The sequence below is a fragment of the Tiliqua scincoides genome, chromosome 5, assembly GCF_035046505.1.
Source record: "Tiliqua scincoides isolate rTilSci1 chromosome 5, rTilSci1.hap2, whole genome shotgun sequence".
NCBI classification, from domain to species: domain Eukaryota; kingdom Metazoa; phylum Chordata; class Lepidosauria; order Squamata; family Scincidae; genus Tiliqua; species Tiliqua scincoides.
The window spans coordinates 37,642,754-37,649,317 of record NC_089825.1 but is presented as its reverse complement, the minus strand read 5'-3'; positions in this window follow the sequence as shown (position 1 = coordinate 37,649,317).

Genomic DNA, 6,564 nt, shown 5'->3' with positions numbered 1-6,564 from the left:
TCAAGCAGCTTCCTCATGAGGAAGCCTACACCATGGCCTCCTCATGAGGAAGCTGCTTGAACCATTCACTAATGAGGCTATACTATATCTCCAAAACTGGATGTGATAGGGCAAAACGATGCCATTTTTGGAATCTGCACCCCAAATTCATATCAAACCACCATAAAGTTTGGGAAAAACTTTTTTGACCCTCAGTTTTGTAGGCCTGTGTAATAAATATTAATTTGTACAGTATTTGTAAGAATATCATTTGTACAGTGCTTTTCTGATGATGCAAAGCTCTTCACATGCATCCTCTTGATGCTTTCCTTACAACAACCCAGTAAGTTAACCCATTTCTGCCCAGCCCACAGGTGTACACATTTGATCCCTGTTGCATATATGTAACGTTGGGCAGAAATGGCTTAAGCATGGATTATTATCCCCATGTTGCAGCTAAGGTTGAGAGGGAACAGCATTGTTGAATGCCACTTGGAAATTCATGGCAGAGCCAAGATTAGAACAGGGGAAGTCCATAGCTCAGGCTCTTAGCCACTATATATTGTAGTATAACAGCTAACAGGGCAGAATCCATTGGTAAAGGGGTTGGGCCATCAGAAATGGGTAGGGCCTAGCACAGACCCCAAAATGGCCTGAGATTAATCTTTGTTCATCTAAGAAAAAGAAAAAAAAACTTGTTAAGTTGGGTCAGTTTTTGCGCACAGGACAACCCTACCCAAGTACTAAAATGGAAGATTATCTCTCAAGGTTAATAGCAATGTGTGTGGTGGGGAGTCAATTTTTGTAAAGACTGTAGCACAGAGGGAAAGGATTACATGCCCCTCCCCATGGAGATAGTCTTTATCCTGATCAGGCCCCTTGCAGCTGCTATTTTATTTTTGAAAAAACAAAACTGGAAACACAAATGATGACTTTAGCAACCCATGTAGTTTGATTCTTCATTCAGTCTGCTTCAAGAATGAATTAAGAACACTCAGCGATGCACAGAATTCAAGAAGCACCTTTCAGGATTTGAGGTACAAGTCTGATAAGCCACTTAATCATCTCCATACATTTTACCGAGGTCAATTTTATTTGTTTATTTGCCCTTGCTCGTCTTAGAAAGCTACGGCTTGTATTTTCCTCATAATTGGGTTTGCAGTTTCGTTAAGTGGGTGACCAGATTCTCTTCCCAGAGACAAAAGGCAATGCATTTTCATGCTGGCAATATTATCGAAAGGGATATTTAAACATCATTGTGTGGCATCACGTCCATTTGATCAGAGGTATTCTCTTATTTGATCAAATTTACTTTTGTCTATAACATCTCACAGTCTCATCCTTTGAAAGATGTTAAAAAATGCATAAGCTGCCACATTATTCATCATACAAGATTAATGCCAGTCTGACAGATTTTGTAAAGAACTGGGCTTCACCCCACACACCCTTCCCCCTGCCACCCCTCCTCCCCAGTGTGTATACCATATCTGTGTAAGATGTGTCTAGGTTGTTGAATATTGATTATTCCCATCTCCTTTCTTATTTCTGATGCTAAAGAGGGAATATTAGGGTGTGACTGTCGGGGTTAGTGTCACTCTGACCTACACATGTACTATTAATAATGTATGAGTTGATTCAAAACAGATCTCCATGGAATGGGTTTGCAATAAACCACGGCTGTCTAAGATGACAAAGATTCAGAACAAGCTAACTCATGTACATCAGCATCTCCATTTCAATTTGAAAAACACAAAATGAAACAATATTCCTTATAGAGCAGTTAGAAATGTGTTATTTGAAGGCGCGTACATTCGCACCGTATCCTGTTAAAAGTCACATCGGGGAAAGACATTTGATTTAGGGTGCAATCCTAACCCCTAATGTCAGTGCTTTCCAGCACTGACATAAGGGCAATGCAGCTCTGAGGTAAGGGAACAAACACTCCCTTACTTTGAGGAGGCCTCCGTGAGTGACACCCAACCGCAGGATGCAGCACACGTCCCATTGGCACCGCAGTGCCAGTGCTGGAAAGCACTGACATAAGGGGTTAGGTTTGAGCCCCTATCAGCTTTTGGCCCAAACTTTCTTTGGCATTCTGTTTGTTGAAATATGAATTTGATGGCACAATGGATGAGCTTCTGTGAAAGAGAGGAATAACACTTGCTGTTTAACGCTTTCAGGATCTTATAAATGCGTGGGATTGGGGAGTGGGGGCAAACAACCATAGAGACGAACGACAGAATTTAAGTCAGATCGATCCATGTTGGAGTGCTGGATTTGAATCTGGACTGAGCTCAGACACAGACTCACTGTGGTACTGCCAAGACTCCATTGATGTGGAAGCTGTTGTATTGCTCCTTCTTCCTGCAATGCTGGGGTGATGTGAATTGGTGGAGGTCCAAGAGCCAAAGGCGGGAGTCAGTCAGACATAAGGACTGCAGGAAGGCACAACTTCCTGAGGAGAACGGATTTCATATATTGGAATAGACTGAAGTCTTCCTCTTCCCTCTTTGGTAAGGAATGTATCTCTATACTCTGTAGATAGACCTTTTGACATTTCAAGTGCAGAACAGGAGAACCTGCGATCTTGGACAACTGATGAGGAAGCTCCTCGGATGGCTTGGGGTGACCAAGTGGGTGCAAGATCCCTGTCAGATGGGGTCTCCTTTTGCATTGGAATCCATCAACTATTCATCCTTAGCTGGGGCTTCAGATTCTCTGAAGAAGTCACCCCGTGTCCTCCAGGACTGTATCTGGATCACTCCACAGAGGGATGGATGTGACAATGCCCCCTCTTTTGAGCTGGGTGTCTGGGTTTCTGGCTAGAGCCATGGCACAATCACAGCACTGGTATGGACCAGACTCCATGGCAAGCTCACTCTCAGGAAGCTCTCCAATAAGCTGGTTCTGGATAGCCAGATACAGTAAATACCCAAGATCTACTGTGAAAACAAGCTGTCGGTGAAAGGGGATATGTACATACTTGCTCTGCATGCAGCACTACCCAAGCTATGTAGCAAAACAAATATTTATTCTCCAGAAATGGCAGTGTTCATGATTACCCTAAATAGTGAGATTATCTATTCCCCTACATAGTGTAGGGCAGTGGTTCTCAAACTTTGAGGGAGTCTTTGTGGGGAGGGGCAAGGGCAGGGAAGCAATCCCCAGGATCATGTTCCTAAGGGGGGGGGCGCCAAGGGTAAGCGCTTGCACTTACTTGGACTCAGTGAGGGCTGCTGGAGGCTGCAGGAGCTGCTAGGGAGCCCAGCTCAGCCCTCCGTAGAGTTCCCTGAGGCTTGGAATCTTGAAATGGAGTAAGTGCAATGCACCTCCTGCAAACAGGAAGTACTTTGTGATCACTCTGTTTCAAGATTCCAAGGCTCAGGGAGCCCTGCGGAGGGTTGCGCTGGGCTCCCCCGCAGCACCTGCAGCCTCCAGCAGCCCTCACTGAGTCCAAGTAAGTAGGACTAATCACTGAGTCCTAAGTCCACCTTAGGGAGGTGATCCTGGGGGTCGCTTCCCTGCCTCTCCTCTTTCCCTGCCCTTAAAGAGACAGTGGAAGTGTTACACAAACTGGTGGGTTGCGACCCACCTGTTTGAGAACCACTGGTGTAGGGGAAACTGTATTTGTAAAGCAGTTTTTGATCTGCTATAAGAACTGGCAAAATGTTTGACCACGTACCATAGAGAGACAGACAAAATGGACATCTGTACCGCTAGGCAAACAACAGCTCTCTCTCACACTATCTCCAAGTCTTTGCAATAATGATGTCTGCACCGAGCCTACAGAAGGTAATCAGCAACATGCAGAACCGCACTTAATTTTCCAGGCACAGATGTGCATGCTACAAAATATCATTTCCCTTGTCTGAGTAGGAGGTGGAAAACCTGTTCTCGTTGGTGTAATTCTCAAAGGCAGCTGATGGAACCACTCTCAAATATTGCAAGATTCTTTTCCGTATACATATTGCTTTACTTCATAGGACAGCCATACATATGAACATACGTTTATTTATTTGTTGTAGAGATGTGTGTCTGACATTTCAATCCAATTATCTGAAATTTCATAACTCATGGTCTCCCGATGTATTGCTGCTCTGTACTCAGAAAAGGAGAACTAGCCTGACCCTATTATAATTACATGCATAAATAAGAATCAGATAGTCCACAATGACATGGAAGGGAATGTACACCACCCTGAAAATGGGGGCATGTTATGCATTACTATGTCTTCACTGTATCAAATGATGGTATTTTCCAATAGGATTAGAACAGTCCAACCAATCCTATCCTTCAATCTGATTTCTTGCTATAGTTTAGAAGTATAGAAGTCTGTTGCTAAATTTTGACAGTGCAATGGACAATGTCCATTTCATAGCTGTGCAGAACAGAGAATTTTAGCAGATGCTGTTTGTAAGATGGGCGGCCTAATCCTACCCCCCACCAGCCATAGCATCCAGTACTTCCAGTGGAATATGCACTTCATGCTATGGGGAGGGCACCAGACAGTCCAGGAGAGATCAGTCAAAGGCTTCCTAGCTGCCAAAGGGTTTCCTCTATTACCTGATGTAAGTACAAGGAGCCTCAGGGGGCATGTCGGGCCACAAAAAGGGAGATAGGATCTTGGCATACACCATTGCTGCTGAGATTCTCCCCTTCCCATCTGCAGTTTGGTCCGCTCCCCACACTGATCCTCCCCTACTACCACTGTACCTGCTCCAGTGCAAGCTGACTGAGTCACTGCACATGTGTGGGGCCTCCAGCCATTTTTGCTACCGTTCCACAGTGCATGACAGCAGCACAGTGTTTACGACACCAGCCCTGGACTGACAGCGGTGGAAGGTTAAAACCAATAGGATTGGGCCGTTAGGCTGCAAACCTAGATGTATTTCCTAGAAGTAAATACCACTGAACACAAGAAGACATACGATTGTACTCTGAGGTTGTGGTTATGAAGTGCTTTCAACATGCTGAAGTGCTATGGCCATTCTAAGGAAGGAAGCAGTAGGCTGTGGTGCAGTGGATATTGAAGAACAAACAGAAGGGAACAAAAGGAAGCTGTACATTACACAGTTCTTTCTGAGCAATGAATGTCCTGAACCACAAACACCACACACATTGGTTTTTTGAGGTATCAGCAAACACTAAGCGGCATTCCTCAGATATCCTAGGCCTGCCCACAGTTATCCATGCTTTGGTAGCATGCAGGCTTGACTACTGCAGTGTGCTATGCATGGATCTACCCTTGAAAAGGGTTTGAACACTTCAACAGTTCATAACAGCAGCAATATTGTTAATGGAAGCTCACCATAGCAATCCTATTTCTAAAATACTGACCTGGTTTTTGCCAGCAAGCCCCCTGGCCATGGGATGAAGGACATGAGCACTCCATGAGTGTTCACATCCTGACCCTCCCACTGCATTAGGGCTTTGTTGCATGAATTTATGGTGGGGTGATTCATCCCCTCCCCCCTAAAAGCCCATGAAATCAGGTAGCAGAACCCCAGTGCAATACCGGGATGTGAGGCCGGGATGTGCACAGTTGTGGAGTTCTCACATCCTTCATCTCCTGGGGTCTAGTTGGCAAAAGTATTGTCTGTTCTGGCCCATGGAAAGATCTTCAAGAGTTTGTTTGGGGGCATAATTCAAGATGCTGGTACTCACCCATAAAGCCTGAAATAGTCTGGGACCAGAAGGACCATCTCCCATATGAACCTGTCTGGCAATTAAGATCATCTCCTGAGGCCCTTCTCTGGAGTCCCCTCTCTTCACGTGAAGCTGATGGGAGAGTCTTCAGTACTGTTGGCACCCCATCTTTGGGATTCCCTCCCCAGGGAAGTTTCACTACTATCATTTAGGTTCCAGGCTAAATCCATCTTTATTCACCCAAGCTTTTAACCAACACTAATATCTTTTATTTGTTTTCTCCTGTTGTTTTAATCCCTTAGGGATAGTTTCCTAAAACAGGTGCTGCTGTTCTTTAATTATGGTTAGATTTTTGGTTGTTCTTATTACTGTAATGTTCATCTTTGTCAAGGACAACCCTGAGGACTTTTTATGGTGTAAAGACTGCTAGCAAAACATTTTAAAAATATATTACACACAACATACCAAAGAGATTATCTTCTCCATTATATGATTCAGCTGGTTTGCAGCAATGTATCTCACTGGCCAATCAAATGACATCTATGCAATTTGAAATCAGGATCTGTAGTAGAGATGTTCACCTGGATCGGTAGTAGAGATGTTTAATCCTTCCCTGATAATCTATGAGAGTTGTCTTGAGGATCCCTTCGGGCACAGAAAAAGGGGATTTTTTTAAATCCAGTATAAAACTAGACCAATCCAGATAGTCCAGTCCAGCTAAGGAATGTGCAGTTTGGCTTCACGTAAAAGGGAAGGGTGAAATACAGGCATCTAATCCAGCAACAGCCCAAGACGTGAATCCTACAAACTAGTTGAGGTCTTGTAACAAGTCTGAAATAAAGACGTTTGGACAAGAAAGCGACACTTTGCCACGCTAGCTACAGTTGAAAAGAACAGCCTGTCACGCTAATGTGAGTTGTGCAGTGACATAAAGACAAT